This window comes from Mesoplodon mirus (genome assembly GCF_964341445.2).
Source record: "Mesoplodon mirus genome assembly, chromosome: 13".
NCBI classification, from domain to species: domain Eukaryota; kingdom Metazoa; phylum Chordata; class Mammalia; order Artiodactyla; family Ziphiidae; genus Mesoplodon; species Mesoplodon mirus.
In genome coordinates, this window is record NC_138989.1 from 74,218,812 (window position 1) to 74,235,104 (window position 16,293).

General features: G+C 46.1%; 1 pseudogene across 1 annotated transcript in view; it reads left to right on the plus strand.

Moving 5' to 3' along the window:
- The window catches only part of LOC309814617 (O-acyltransferase like protein-like), a 65,221-nt pseudogene that overhangs the window by 23,452 nt on the left and 25,476 nt on the right, over positions 1-16,293 (plus strand). Inside the window, exons 5-8 of the transcript in view lie at positions 948-1,069; positions 5,177-5,356; positions 6,242-6,344; positions 14,359-14,460. The product of the transcript in view is annotated as an O-acyltransferase like protein-like (transcript). The remainder of the gene's footprint in view (positions 1-947; positions 1,070-5,176; positions 5,357-6,241; positions 6,345-14,358; positions 14,461-16,293) is intronic.

Here is a 16,293-nt window from a genome sequence, read left to right on the forward strand (position 1 = left end):
TCTCTCACGGATTTCCCTGAGCACTGATTGAGAAAATGGACTTAATAATAATAATTATTATTATTCAAGTTTTAATAATAATAATAATTATTATTCAAGTTTAAATAATAATTTAAAGTATTAAATAATCATTCAAATAATTCAAGTTTTAATAATAATAACTTGAATTACCCCCAGAAGTGCCTTTCCAACTAAGGACTCAAAAGGAACCCAAAACCCTTCACGGAATACCATTTTCTGTTCTCAGCATTTCAGAAAATATTTATTGAGCACGTTAATATCTGGCCTTTGTGTGAGACATCCCATGTGTGTGCTGGGGGAGAATCCAAAGGATGGGGAGTTACTCATTTCGGGAAACCTACAATTTAGTTAGGAAGGAGAGTCTGTGTGCCTGAGCCGTGGGGAAACACTGTCAGGAAAGAGATGCCCAGTCTCACATTGAGTGCTGGGGACAGGCACACTTGGAGAGGAGCTTTGGGGTGAGGGGCAATGGGGGCAGGGAGAACCATGCTGGGTAAAAAAGGAAACTTTTTTTTTTTTTTTTTTTTTTTTTTTTGCGGTACGCGGGCCTCTCACTGTTGTGGCCTCTCCCGTTGCGGAGCACAGACTCCGGACGCGCAGGCTCAGCGGCCATGGCTCACGGGCCCAGCCGCTCCGCGGCATGTGGGATCCTCCCGGACCGGGGCACGAACCCGTGTCCCCTGCATCGGCAGGCGGACTCTCAACCACTGCGCCACCAGGGGAGCCCTCCATTCATCTCTGACTTTGTAATTTCTTTCATTATCTTTTCTTAGAAAGCCACTCCTAACCCTTAAACCTGATAACGCTTGCCTACATTTCAGTAGGGGGCTGGAGAGGGTTTTTTCCCCCTGGGCTGTTTTCTCTGCATCTTACTCTGGTGCTGGGGTGAGGTCAGGCTTGGTCACGTGTGTGTCATCTCCCTGCAGGTTCCTCACCTCGCTGGGCCTCACCCTTCCTCTGGCTGGAACTGTCTACGTGGTAGCCACCGGGTGGAGGTCAGACCACAAGGCATCGCCCACACACGGAGCACATTCGGCCACTTACGCAGGTGAGGAGTGAGCAAAGAAACAAAACCCAGCGGACTGATTGCCTTGCCCATCCCTCACTGTCAGAACCCCGAGCAGAGGTTAAAGTAGGTATTTATTATTTCAAGACTGCTTATGAGAGGTGACTTAGATGATGACACTATTAGAAAATAATCCCTGCAGAGCTGGGGTCTAGTGATGCCCGAGAGCTTCTAAAAGCTGGAGTGAATGTTGGGTCTCTACTCTTCACAGTTCAGTCTTTGTTTACCATCAGTGTGTTCAGGCGAGGTTGCTGAAAATGCTGCTTTCTTTCTTAGGTACAATTATCCAGTGTGTTTTTGTGCAACTCAAAGTCTAGGTCAGAACAGAGATTGGGTTGCTCTATGGTAATCCTCCAAGGGACCATCCCATGAGCACGATGTCTATTTTCAGTGTCACAGCTACACAGATGACTCACAGAACCTTCCTGGCATTCCTGAGGTAAATGATTTACATATAAGCTGAAGCCAGGGGAGTGAGTGTGCAAAAAACATGAGGGGATTACAATGGAAATAGACAACCTGGCACAGCGTAGTGACAGGCTGGGGAGGGATAAGTCACAGCGGGTTGTGTTTTAGTTAAAAATCAAGAGCGTTACCTTTATTTCCACCTGCGCATATGGCAAGGCAAATACACACACACACACACACACACACACATTCTGAAACAAGAATAGCCTCACATGCAAGTAATTTTAGAAGATGTGGAATAATTTTTGGCAGAGCGTCTGAGGTCCACGCGATTGTCCTTCCTTTACTCCAACGAGAGGGAAAAAAACAAAACAAAATTTCAATGACTGGACCAGAAGAATAGGAATATGTGCTCAAGTAGCGGCAGGGAATACATCCAGTGTGGAAGGCACAGTGATGACTTTATCACATCCTACTTGGATCTTCAGGCAAAAACAAAAACAGCAGCAACATCAACAAAAAACCCCAACAATGAGAAAAACAGCAAAAGCATGTTTGTGTAAAGATGATATAATATAAGCGCTGAGAAGGCTTAGAGGTCCCTGTGCAACCTCCTTCCCAAATTGGAAGCCCTCGGAACCCATCATGATGGGAAGTTTCATTGTCAGGCTTCTGCATGGCGGCAATCCCTGCTGCCCTATAATTTCTATTCTTCGGCCCTGGTTTTTGCCCTCTGGGGTCTCAGAAAATAAATCTACTTACTCTCTTGTTTCTATCAACACCCTGTCAGATGTTGAGGACAATTTTGATGGCCTCCCCCAAGCCTCAGACCTCTCCATTATTTCTCACCTCATGTGGTTCAAGAACTCTCTCTGCTCCCTGGCTACCATCTAGAAGGTTGCAGGGTGGGCTTGGCAGAAAGAGCATATGCTTAGCAAACCCCAGGCAAACTGCCTTGGTTTCTAACTCTGCCCTTGGTCAGGTTGTTTGACCTCTAGGAGCCTCAGTTTCCACATGTGTAAAATGGGGACATTTCATGGGATTTGTTGAAGGAATTCAATGAGACAATGTGTCCTCACCTCCTCCTAATTCATTCCTCTTTTCCTTGTTCTTCCAGTTAAACCAGGAGAGGGAGGAATGGATAGGGGCTTTAATTGGTCAAGACCTCTTACTAGACTGAACTTGCTGAGGTCAGCTGGGTTCCAGGGACCTGCCACATGCTTCTAATTGTCAGCTGGAGGGTGAGCCTACAGTCACCAGAATTCATCATTGCTTATCATCGGGTGAAAGGCTAACCCACAGAGCCTGCATTTTAAGACCAGATCATGGGCAGACACACCTGGTATGGTTCTAGGAATCAGCCCCTGAAACTTTAGGTTCTTCACCCAAAATAAGGCTCTCCCTGATCGGGACACTAAGCTTGTGTTAACTTTTTCAGCAGCTACATTTAACTGTGGTCTCAAAATGGGGGGTTTCTGTGTTCCATTGCTATAACAATTTTTTTTTGTATTTAATACCATCAGAGTAAAATATCACATTCCTGAATGTTGGAAATAATCAAGATGGAGAGACCCTTAGGCTCAGCATTTTTTTCTCTCTACTTTTACACTCACCAGGAAGTCACATCAACGTAAGACCACTGTGTCTTCTAGATGTTTAGAGCCAAATAGGGTATTTTGGATTCCTAGTTCTTTATACTCCAAATAATCATTGCATTTGCTTAGAATGGTTTCCTGTTACGTGAGCCTGTTGTTTACTATTTAGATGAGAAAAATACCAGTGAACGTTTGAGGACGTCTTCATGAAGTAAATAGCTATGGATTTCGGCCCCAGGGCTCTTACTCTGTGGTCTGTTGCTTAAAGTGGACTCACAGTAATAATCCCTGAGAAAATCCAGAAATTCGAAGAACTGTCGCACCCGTGTTTCTCAGACTTGGGTGAGCGCTAGAATCACCTGGGGGGCTTGTCACCACACAGATTCCCAGGCCCTGTCCCCTAAGATTCTGATTCAGTAGGTCTGGGGTGGAGCCTGGGACTGTGCATTTCTAACAAGTTCCCAGGTGATGCTGAAGCTTCTGGTCCAGGGACCCCCACTTAGGTAACCACATGCATTGTTTCACCTGATCCTCCCTGTGCTCCTGTGGTTTATGATACTTTCCATTTACAAATGAGTGAAATGGGACTCAGAGAGGCTGTCTTCTCTATAGGCCAGTTATTTTCAGACGATCTGATAGCTGTTGCTAGTTAAGTTCACCCACAAGTAGAATTGAGATGAAGAACAAATAATAATGATAGCAAAATGTATTCAGTTCTTGCTTGCCAAGTTAGGCATCGGGCCAGATATTGGACAGATATTGTTCTTGAATCCTCACAACAGCCCTGCCAAAAATGTGCTCGGTTTAAAAGTGAGGAAGGGGGTTCAGAGAGGTAAAGGAACTGGCAGAACTGGGCAAAGCCAGGTCTGCTTTGCAGTTTGTGGCTTCTCGGGGACCCGAGGGGAGCCAGGATACGAGGTGTAGGACACTGCTGGTTGTTCTGTGACCACGCCAGTTCCTGGGGAGAGAAAATTCTTCTAAATGGAAGGGTGCGCGCTTCGTGCCTTCAGGCAGGCACATCTGAGAGCGACGCCAATGAAAAACTCATCTTTACAGCTGGAACCTCAAAATGCTAGTTAATTATGCTTTTGCATTTAAGAAATTGATTTAGATTTCCAGAGCTTAGTTATAAGCCAGATCTCGATTGTGAATAAGTTTCAATTCTGCAAGGACTTTTTCTGCCCGTGATGTTTAAGGCACCCGGCTACGTCCTGGAGAAGAAATGAGTCTCTTGGAGCCGGCTTGAGTTTTGGAGGCTGCCGTTGCACAATTCCAGATACTTAATTGGCTCTCAGGATGAGCCAAATCAAGTTTGTTTTAAATTAAAGGGAATGAATTAAGTAGAAGGGATTCACCCTTCTTAAAGCAATAGGACTTAAAGGAGTGAGTGGTGGTAGCTGTGACACTGTCTTATTTGTTTTTCACAATAATCCCATGATTATAAGATCTACTTTGATTCCCATTTTGCAGATGTGGAAATTTAGGCCAGAGAAGTTAATTCACTTGCCAGAGATCACAGAGTTAATATGTGACAGCTAGATTCAGAGCCGGGAGTGTCCAACTAACTATAAGGTCTGCACCCTTAGCTTCCTCTCCACCTGCCGCTCTGTTTTCATACCGTGACAGGTAGGGATGTTGTTGGCAAGTGATTCATTCTTGGGAAAGCACTAGGGATGCCATTTCAAGTGACATGCTGGCCTTATGGAGCATGTGATTTCTTAATGATGTCTAACTCCCTTGCCTCAACCCTTTGTAAAACAGGACTGGGTCGGGGAGTGGCAGGCATTGGCATTTTGGGGACTGAGCTTGGGGAGCGTATTCTGTACGGGACAGTGGGGTCACCAACCTCAGGTCAAGACTGTTAGGGAGAGTCAAGCTTCATAGGGGAGGGAGACGAAGTCCAAAGGTCCACAGATAGATCAAGAGGGGACCACGGAGAACTGAGTTGAGCTTTCCAGGGTCGCAGGGAGGGAGCGTCTGTGGCGGCCAGGATCACTGGTTTGTGTCTTTTGCCTCTTGTCTGTGGGGCAGCGTGTGGACCGGTCTGGCTTTCAAGGTGGACAGTAACACCTTTGCTCCTGCCCAGGATTTCTAGGAGCCATGGACCGTGCTCTGAAATGCTTTTCTTGGCAGAAGAATGTGCCGGCCCTCTGGACCACAAAGATGCCAGGCAGCACGTGCTCTGCCCTGAACAGCCTCTGAGTATTGAGCTTCCTCTGGATCGTGTCTGGGCACACCGGTCAGATGACCACATGGCTGTCTTTGGGTGTGAAATGCTGAGGAATCTTTACGAGCCGTGGAGGAAGAGAGGAGCTTTTGTGTAGGGGCATCACGTTGGGCCCTAGGACGGGAGGCGGCAGCCTTCCACTCGAGCAGCCTTCCTTCTGTTTTAGAGACAGAGCCATGACTTCCCATAAATGAGTTTTCCAGGCCAGTGTCCAGTGGTTGTTTTACCTCCTCTTGGGTGTAAATCAGGCACCTGATTACCAGGTGAATAGTGATAGCTGAGTATTGTATTTTCATCATCCAAAGAGCTGGGTTCCCTCTCGTCATGATTAATAAATCCAGAAAGTTTTTCCTTCTCTCCTGGAAAAATTGGCCAATGTAAATAAATACTGTGCACTAGTATGAAATCAGTGTTTCTTGACCTTCTTTCTGCTGCTATACTCCTGACACACTCCCATCAACAGAGTGCAAGTCTCTAAGTGGGGAGCAAACACACATATCAGAATTGAGGGGAGGGGCCCGCCCGGTGTAGTTTGAAGATCCTCCCAGGAGATCTGAACCGTGAGGAACAGGTGATGCTTATAGCCCCAAGGGCGCTGCTGGCCCTGTAGAGGCACAAAGGGGCACAAAGCTCCGGTTACGATTTGCTACCTCAGACAGCGTCTCTCTCTCTTTTTTTAAAAAAACTTTTTATTTTATACTGGAGTATAATTGATTGAAGTATTTGTTGTTGTTTTTGTTTGTTTGTTTTTCACCATCTCTTATTCCCAATCCAAGTTCTCCTCTTAAGCGAATTACGGGGATGCATAAAACCCTCTCAATACAACTGAAAGCTAACGGTGTTCTTCTTGCTTCTTCTGAAAAGATAAATCACATGATTTTCTTCTGTTAGATAAAAAGATATTGCTTTTTATGTATGTTCCAGATAATGTGCTTGAATGGAAAGCCAGAGTGCTTAAAAATCCATTGTACCTTTATTCTCGGAGTGGCCCATTCTATCTTGGCGTTGACACATTTTTCCTGATCAGGTAATATGGTGTTTTCTCTGCTGTTGTGCTTGTGGCTGCTTGTTTGGGGATGTGTGGATGTGGATGTGTGGCTGTTCTCACTTTAGTGAGAAAACTTGAATGGCTCACGTTGACTCACCTTGGCCTTTGCTTCTGTGCGTCTCTGGACAGTACTGTTGACACTGGTTCCTCTCTTTCATATCTTCAGTTTATGAAATGATTTAGGGTGGCTCTCTAAAATGGGCTGATTTTATTTATCAAAATTGTTTATTTCAGTGGTTCTCAAATTCTGACTCATGGTATGATGCAAATTCATGATCAAGTTGTCAGTTCTCACTACCGTGAAATGTGAAGAAATAAGAAAATGATGTGATATTCCATAAAGCTATATTTATTTAAATTAACTACTAAGAGGTAGATTTTCTTAAATGTTTGATAAACGTAAGGCACTGTGTTAAGTCCTTTGCAGCATTACCACATTCAGTCCTCATACTGTTCCTATACAGTAGGGACAACTGTTATAATAAAATTCCCAGGTTTTTCGTTCTTCTTCTGGTCGAAGTGAAATTCACATCACATAAAACTAACCACTTAAAGTGAATGGTTCAGTGGCATTTAGTACGTTTACAATGTTGTACAACCACCACTTCTATCTATGTTCATCATCCCCAAAGGAAACCTCATACCCATTAAGCAGTTTCTCCCCAGTGCCCCCTACCTCCAGGTTTTAGACATCTGTCTGTGTCTGAGGATTTACCTGTTCTAGATATTTCATATAAACGGATCACACGATACGTAGCCTTTTGTGCCTGGCTTCTTTCCCTTAGCGTGATGTTTCTTTTTTTTTTTTTTTTTTTTTTTTTTTTTTTTTTTTTTGCAGTATGCGGGCCTCTCACTGTTGTGGCCTCTCCCGTTGCGGAGCACAGGCTCCGGATGCGCAGGCCCAGCGGCCATGGCTCACGGGCCCAGCCGCTCTGCGGCATGTGGGATCCTCCCGGACCGGGGCACGAACCTGTGTCCCCTGCATCGGCAGGCGGACTCTCAACCACTGCGCCACCAGGGAGTCCCGAGCGTGATGTTTCTGAAGCTCACCTCTGTTGTAGCACAGGTGTGGTACTTCACTCCTTTTTAACGGTGAGTCATATTCCTTGTATGGCTAGACCACAAAATCTCCATTTTACAGATAAGGAAATTGAGGCTAAAGAGGATAGTCCTGGTGGACCCATCGTCTAAACCCAGGCAATCTGACTCCAGAGTCTGTGTTCTAGCCACCGTGCTGGCCTGCCTCTACCTCTTTTGGGTTAAATATCCCTTCCTTCGTAGGGAGATGGTGCTGGTCGATGGCAGCTATTTTTATTAAATGCTAAGCATTCATCCATCCAACCGAGCACTGTTGAATGCCTATTTGCCAGGCATTGTTCTAGGTCCTGAGGATACATCAATGGGTAAAACAAACGAGGGCTTCTCATGGGGCTTTCGTTTATGTCTGTGTGTGTGTGTGTGTGTGTGTGTGTGTGTGTGTGTGTGTGTGATTGGCAATAAACAAATAAATAAGAAACAATCTATAGTAATAAACATCAGGAAAGAAATAGAACAGGGGGTTGTAGCTGTTTAGACTAGGTCAGAGAAGGCTTGTCTGATGAGAGGCTATTTGATCTGAGACCCAAATGGCAAGAAGGAGCCGGCCGTGGGAAAATCAGGATGAGACAGTTTCAGGCAGAGGGAGAAGCTAGTACCAAAGTCTACGGCAAGAGAGGGAGAGGCTTGTTAAAGGAGCAGAAGGAAGGCTGAAGCGTGGTGAAGGTGGAGGAGAAGACGACAGGAGAGGCGGGCACGGCTGGGCTATGTAGGACCTTGCAGCAACGCCGAGGAGCTTGAACATGGGTCCTGGCGGACTGGGGAGTTGCTGGATGGCTTTAATTTGGAGAGTGATATGATCTGACTTTTTTTTTTTTTTTTTTTTTTTTTTTTTTTTTTTTTTCTTTTTTGCGGTATGCGGGCCTCTCACTGTTGTGGCCTCTCCCATTGCGGAGCACAGGCTCCGGATGCGCAGGCCCAGCGGCCATGGCTCACGGGCCCAGCCGCTCCGCGGCATATGGGATCCTCCCAGACCGGGGCACGAACCCGTATCCCCTGCATCGGCAGGCGGACTCTCAACCACTGCGCCACCAGGGAGGCCCTGATCTGACATTTTAAGAACAATCACGCTGGCTCCTGTGTTAATAATAGACCTAAGAAGGTCAAGAACAGAAGCGGGGAGGTCGATCAGGTGACTTTTGCCATATTTCAGATGAAAAATGATAAGGCTTGGACTGCAGTAGTGGTGGTTAGAATAGAGAGACAAGGTCATGTTCAGGATATGTCTTAGAGGTGGAAATGTTAGGACCTGTTGATGGATTGGATGTGAAGTGTGAGGAAAAGAGAAGTGTTGAGGACGATTTCTGCTTTTTGCTTTGGTAACTGAGTAGATGGTGATGGTATTCATTGAGACAGAGAACACTGGAGAAGCAGGGTTTGGAGGGGAAAATCAAGCTTTCTTTTTTGGACCAGTTAAGATAAAGGGACCTTTTAGACATCCATGTAGAGATGGTAAGTAAGCAGTTCGCTGTGTAAGTCTGGAGATCAGTGGAAATGTCAAGGTTGGAGATGGAAATCTTGGAGTCCTTGGGATCCATGGAGCATTTAGAGCCTTGGCACTGAATCCTAGGACCCCAATCTGTAGAAGCTGGGAAAAAGGGGAGGAGCCCCAGAGGAGTCTGAGAATGAGGGACCTGTGAAATGGGAGGACAAGTAAGACACCTCAGGGACCAGGAAACCAAGAGAAGAGAGCAGTTCAAGAAGGAAGGGTGTGGTCTGCGGGGCTCACGCTGGGGGAGTTGAATATGCCAAGAAGTGATCTCTGCCTTTGGCAACATGAAGGTCTCCTGGTGACCTTGTCCACGGTGCCTCCGTGGAACGATGGAAAAGGAAGCCTGGCTGGATGGGGGCGAGGATGGAAGGATGTGGAGTCGCTGACTGGGGAGTGGAGCCAGATGGTTAGTGGGGGTCAGAGAGGTCATTAAAGAGGCGATTCAAGGACATGTCTATGTAGGATGCCGGGAATGGCTGAAAAGGAAGGCACATACTGACGGGTGCTGGAGAGCTTGGTGTTGGCCAAACAACAGAGCCATCTTCTGATCGTGCCTCATTAAAAAATTTTTTTTACAAGTCCATGACATTAAAAAGTGTATGAGCAGGGCTTCCCTGGTGGCGCAGTGGTTGAGAGTCCGCCTGCCGATGCAGGGGACACGGGTTCGTGCCCCGGTCCGGGAAGATCCCACGTGCCGCGGAGCAGCTGGGCCCGTGAGCCATGGCTGCTGAGCCTGCGCGTCCGGAGCCTGTGCTCTGCAATGGGAGAGGCCACAGCAGTGAGAAGCCCGCGTACCGCAAAAAAAAAAAAAAAAAAAAGTGTTTGAGCCACTGGCTTAGGTGAGAACTAGCTCCCAAACAGGGATTACAAATACCCGTCCATTTTCTGCAGCACTTTTCTGCTCTCCTGGTGGCTTGCTCCCTCTCCTTCAGGTTTTTACTCAGATGTCACCTTCACAGCAGGCCTTCCTTGTCCTCTCTATTTATTTTATTTTATATATATTTTTAATTTTTAAAAATGTTTATACAATTTTTAAAATAAATTTATTTCTTTCTTTAATTTATTTTTGGCTGCGTTGGGTCTTCGTTGCGCTGCGCGGGCTTCTCATCACAGTGGCTTCTCTTGTTGCAGAGCACGGGCTCTAGGTGCGCAGGTTTCAGTAGTTGTGGCGCATGGGCTTAGTTGCTCCGCGGCATGTGGGATCTTCCCGGACCAGGGCTCGAACCTGTGTCCCCTGCATTGGCAGTTGGATTCTTAACCACTGCACCACCAGGGAAGTCCCAAAAACGTTTATACAGTTTTTAAAGGTGACTTTCCATTTGCAGTTATTACAGAATATTGGCTATATTCCTTGTGTTGTATAGTACATCCTTGAGCCTGTCTTATACCCGGTAGTTTGTACCACCCTTCCCCACCCCCATTTTGCACCTCCCCTCTCTCCCCACTGGTAACCAGTAGTTTGTTCTCTCTATCTGCGAGTCTGCTGCTTTTCTGTTATATTCACCAGTTTGTTGCATTTTTTTAGATTCCTCATATAAGACTTCATGTGTCCTGACTTACCGTTTTTCTTTATCTAACAGACTATAGTTGCCACTTTATTTATATATTTATTTTCTGTCTCTCTCCACGGGAATAGAAGACAGGATTTTTCTCTGTTTTGGGTACTGCTGTTATCAGCGCCTACAGCAGTGCCAGGCTTTTAGTACTGCTCAATACGTAGTAGTCGAAATGACTTCTTCATTGTTTCATGACTCTGGCGCGGTAGGTTCTTGGGGGTAATGCAGAGGAAGTAGGGTACAGAATGAGCTGAGACCTGACCATTAGGGCAGCAGCTCATGCTCAGAGGTGGCCAGAGTGACAACAGAGAGTAGCCCAGACAGGCAAGGGTCAGAGTCCACCATCTGCACTGAACAAGGCCATGATATGGGAACCATTGGGCACCAGACATTCCAAGAGGGCATAGCTGGGTCTAACCAGGCAGTTGAAGTCCAAGTGCAGGGTGGGAGGCTCTGGAGGGTGGGGAGGTCCGCCCAGGGGACAGCAGTTCAAAGACCAGAACTCTGTTCCCTGCAAGGAGACTAGTAAAAACAAGAAAAAGACGCCTTAGGCTGGCTAGGACTGGCTGGCAGAGCTCCAAGTCTGGAGAGGGGAGCTGGCGAGGACCGATCAGGATGGCTGGACCCAAAGCAAAACTCAAGCTGGAGACTTGCCACTAGGAGGGAAGAATGAAGGGCACGAAAGGCCACTGGTCATCCCAGGGCCATCAGTGGGAATCAGAGACAGCAGAGAGCCATTGGGTCAGCCCTGAGTTACCCACAACACAGGCCAAGGCTACAGAGATTTCAGATGTCCAAGAAAACTACAAATAAGCACCCTTTTTATTTTTTATTTTTTATTTTTTTTTATTTTATTTTTTTTTTTCTTTTTGCGGTATGCGGGCCTGTCACTGTTGTGGCCTCTCCCGTTGCGGAGCACAGGCTCCGGATGCGCAGGCCCAGCGGCCATGGCTCACGGGCCCAGCCGCTCCGCGGCATATGGGATCCTCCCAGACCGGGGCACGAACCCGTATCCCCTGCATCGGCAGGCGGACTCTCAACCACTGCGCCACCAGGGAGGCCCGCACCCTTTTTATTATAAAGATGACGTACCTGACCCTGGGCTCAGTCTGGGGCCCAGGGAGTGCTTGCTTTTATCAGTGCTCCTCAGAATACGGTCTCTTCCAGCATCATCTGGAAGCTTGTCTGAAATGCAGATTCTCGGGCCCCACCCCAGGTCCACTGAATCAGGCACTCTGACTGTAACAAGCCCTCCAGGTGATGATGCTGCCTGCTAACATCTGAGAACCACCGTGCCAGCCCTGGCGTGAAAAGCTGAGAGTGGCAGAGAATGGGAGCCAACAGATCCCGACACAGTGCAAGAGATCAAGACATACGTTTCTTTTTTCTTTATTCCTATTTGCTTCTGTTTCTCACTGCCAGTCTCAGTAACTGTTTTTTCTTTTCCCCTTCCAATTTTCATTTTATTACTTTAGAAAGCGCACATCGTCTTTTAAATAAAATTTTCATTCGAACAATGGAAATATTACTAACAGTGATACGTAGTATTGCCACCGTGCTAAGAGATTAAAGTCTTTTATCTCATACAAATCTCACAATGAACCTATAAAGTTGGAAGCAATATCAGGCCCATTTTTACAGATAAGGAAGTTGATGTTTAGAGATGAAATAACTTGCCCAAGTCCTCCCAACTAGGGAAGTTAGAACTGAAACATAATGTTTTTTTCATGGCAAATCTATGTCTTAACCACTGTCACTAATATATTTACATAGTAATACTAAACACTTCTGATTATCACTGGTGATGGTTTTGGAATCCTTTTCTGTCTCTCAGGCTGACTTCATACATCTGTGTTGCAGGATCTTATTCTTTCCCAGTCTGTTTAGGTCACTGGGTCTTTTTAGCCTCCTGGCACGAGTTCTCTTGCTCAGAGTGGGTTTTCCTGCCAGCCTTTCTCTCTGTTCTGTCTTTGTGAACTTAGGACGATGCATGCCCGCACACAGAGTGAGGCCCTGATTCATTCTTTCCGGAAATTAAGAGGAGGCTGGAATTAGAATTGGCTGCACTACTTCCTCAACTCAGCGCTCTCTTTTACATGTCTCTATAAATTTTGTTCCTATTATAGTGAATCCAATTTGCTGCATCTCAAAAGAAACTCTTGCTGGAAGAGAATAAAGGCATTCTCCAACCCTCCCTGATCCCTTCCAAGTCCTGTCCAACACACACACAGCCTTCTTTTGCAAGAGGAAACACATTTGTTCTTTTTATTTATTTATTTATTTATTTATTTATTTATTTATTTATTTATTTATTTATGGCTGACTGGGTCTTCGTTGCTGCGTGCGGGCTTTCTCTAGTTGTGGTGAGCGGGGGCTACTCTTCGTTGTTGTGCACGGGCTTCTCATTGCAGTGGCTTCTCTTGTTGCGGAGCACGGGCTCTAGGCATGCAGGCTTCCGTAGTTGTGGCTCACAGGCTTGGTAGTTGTGGTGCACAGGCTCAGTTGCTCCGCGGCCTGTGGGATCTTCCCGGACCAGGGCTCGAACCCGTGTCCCCTGCATTGGCAGGCGGATTCTTAACCACTGCGCCACCAGGGAAGTCCAACACATTTGTTCTTTAGTGGAACACCCACAAGGGTCATCGGCATAAGTGTCAAAAGATTGGGAAACTCAAAAGGTACAAACTCGCAGTAATGAGACCAATAAGTACCAGGGATGTAATGTACAACATGATAAGCATAATGGGCACGGCTGCGTGTTTTATATGAAAGTTGTTCAGAGAGGAAATCCTAAGAGTCCTCATCGCAAGGAAAACAATTTTTTTCTATTTCTTTAATTTTGTGTCTCTATGAGATGACGGATGTTTGCTGACCTTATTGTGATCATTGCTCCATGATGTATGTAAGTCAAATCCTTATGCCGTACATCTTAAATTTATACTGTGCTCTATGTCAATAATATCTCAACAAAACCAGGGAAAAAAAGGTTGGGAAGCTCACTCACATACTTGCTTACCATCAAGTTATAACCCAAAGGCATCGCCTCAGTTTCTTTAGCTGAACGTTCTGGGTAATGAATTTGTCATCAGGATATGTTGGTTAAGAAGAATTCTAACTGGGGTCTTGGGCAGCCCACTTAGTCTCTGAGTCTCAGTTTCCTGACGAGGTAGGCAGGGAGGGTAATCTTTTCCCTTTTGCCTAGCAGGGCTGTTTATTCATCTATTCAGTCATTCACTCAACAGACATTTCCTGCAGAGTGGTTTGGTATGGCTGGAGAAGCAAAACCAACACCGTTAGTGAAAGTGCCTTGAAAATGATGTGACAGAAATGGAAAGCCTTGATGTTATTACTTCAAAAGACCAATGTGGTAGTTATTCGTGTCAGTCACCAAGTGTTTCTGGCTCTCCTCCCTCCAGGTACTTGGTAACATTCCACTTCCTGGCCCCATGAGGGTTGGGTGGCTTCCATCACTAGGTTTGACGCACGAGTAGTACCTGGTCCTACTATTATGCTAACAACTTTAAGCATGTCACGTCTGGGCTAGAACATTTACTTATTAACTGGAGGCCCTCCAGAACGCTCTTGTCCCATGTCCTCTGCCATGGTCACTGCTGAACTATCAGATAGTGGCCGCTCCATCAGCCTGCCTCCCATAGTGAGGAAGTTGCTGAGCCCAAGGTGACTGGCCATGGACGTGTACCATGAACAAGAAAAAAACCATTATGGTTTTAAGCCTTGAAGATGTTTTGTTACTGCAGCGTAACTTACTGTGTCCTGATAGAGACAACCAAATTAACCCATGAACTGTATCAGTGATAATTCATTCCTGTGATCTATCTTCTCTTTCTTTCAGTGGCTGGTTAAGTGCAAGGTCCTTTTTAAAGATGCATCAGAATTGAGACAAAGGAATAACCCCTAAAGTCATACTCAGATACTTTCTCAGTCGCCTTACGAGGTAGGTTATTTATATAACTTCTTAATTCATTATTGCTGTGTAATCATTTATTATTTTTTAGTCTTTAACCCTCTTTTGAAAGAATTTTCCAAGAAAAATAAACTGAGAAAAATAGTTTTCTTCCTTAAATACGGTTGCTCTTGCTGGTATAATGGCTTTTGCCAGTGGAAGATACCAGTGTTCATGGTATTTTTTTTAGATTTTATTTTAAATTTATTAATTTTTTTTTTTTTGGCGTTACGCGGGCCTCTCACTGTTGTGGGCTCTCCCGTTGCGGAGCACAGGTTCCGGACGCGCAGGCCCAGCGGCCATGGCTCACGGGCCCAGCCGCTCCGCGGCATGTGGGATCCTCCCGGACCGGGGCACAAACCCGTGTTCCCTGCATTGGCAGGCGGGCTCTCAACCACTGCGCCACCAGGGAAGCCCTATATTTATTAATTTTATTTATTTATTTTTGACTGCATTGGGTCTTCATTGCTGCACGTGGGCTTTTCTCCATTTGCGGCGAGTGGGGACTACTCTTGGTTGCGGTGCACGGGCTTCTCATTGTGGTGGCTTCTCTTGCTGCGGAGCACAGGCTCTAGGCGGGCAGGCTTCGGTAGTTGTGGCTCGTGGGCTCAGTAGTTGTGGCGCACGCGCTTAGTTGCTTCGTGGCATGTGGGATCGTCTCAGACCAGGACTCTGGTGTTCCCTGCATTGGCAGGCAGATTCTTAACCACTGCGCCACCAGGGAAGCCTTATTCATGGTATTTGTCCTAATAGAATTTGAACTATATTAAACCAGCAAAAACATCCTTATTCCTCAGCTGATGGACAGCAGATTTCCATAAACATACAGTCAGATTCTCATGGAATCTGTGTTCGACAGAATTTGTATGACTCATATAAATTAATAGCAGTTGGATCCTGTAAATAAGAGACTAATGGTAATGATAAAAATAGAATAAGATACAACTGGGAGAGGGGCTGTTTGAAGCTTGGGATGATGGTCATTCCGCTGTCAAGCAGAACTAATGTGTGGTTGGTCAGAGCAGAAAGGAATACAATATTGGGACAGAATATGGAACCAATGGGATAGCAGAGTAGCAGTGATGTAATGCGACAGCAGAAGTTTAAGGAGAAAAGGGAACTTCAACTCATGTAACCCAAACCCTTCATTTATACACTTTCTAAATCATGGTTTGTTGCGGAGCCCAGATCTCATTACTTAGGGTCCATGGCTCTCTCGTTACACTGCACTGTCACAAAACAGGAAGGGAAGCATTGAAACAATCTTCTGGGTTCGTCAAATGGACTAGGTAAGGTCTGACTCTGGTCTGCCTGGGCTTGCATTCTGGCTCAATCATTTACCAGCTGTGTGACCTTGAGTAAGTGTCTCACCCTTTCTGTGCTTGAGTTTTCTCATCTCAAAAATGAAAATAGGGACTTCCCTGGTGGTCTGGTGGTAAAGAATCTGCCTTCCAATGCAGGGGACATGGGTTCGATCCCTGGTCAGGGAACTAAGATCCCACATGCTGAGGGGCAACTAAGCCCGCACGCCACAACTACTGAGCCCGCACGGCTCAATGAGAGAGCCCAAGTGCCACAAACTACAGAGCCCACGCGCTCTGGGGCCCTCACGCCACAACTATAGAAAGAAAAAATTAAAAAACCCTGCACGCCACTACTTGAGAGAACCCGTGCACCACAACAAAGATCCCGCGTGCCCCAAGCTCTATTAAATCTAGTCCTCGTTCTGAATGCTTGACAGGATGCTTACTCTTTCAATATCTTTTGGACATGTGGCATGTGGGTTGAGTAGCCTGTCCTGCCCTGTGGTCTTCTGGAGGAGAG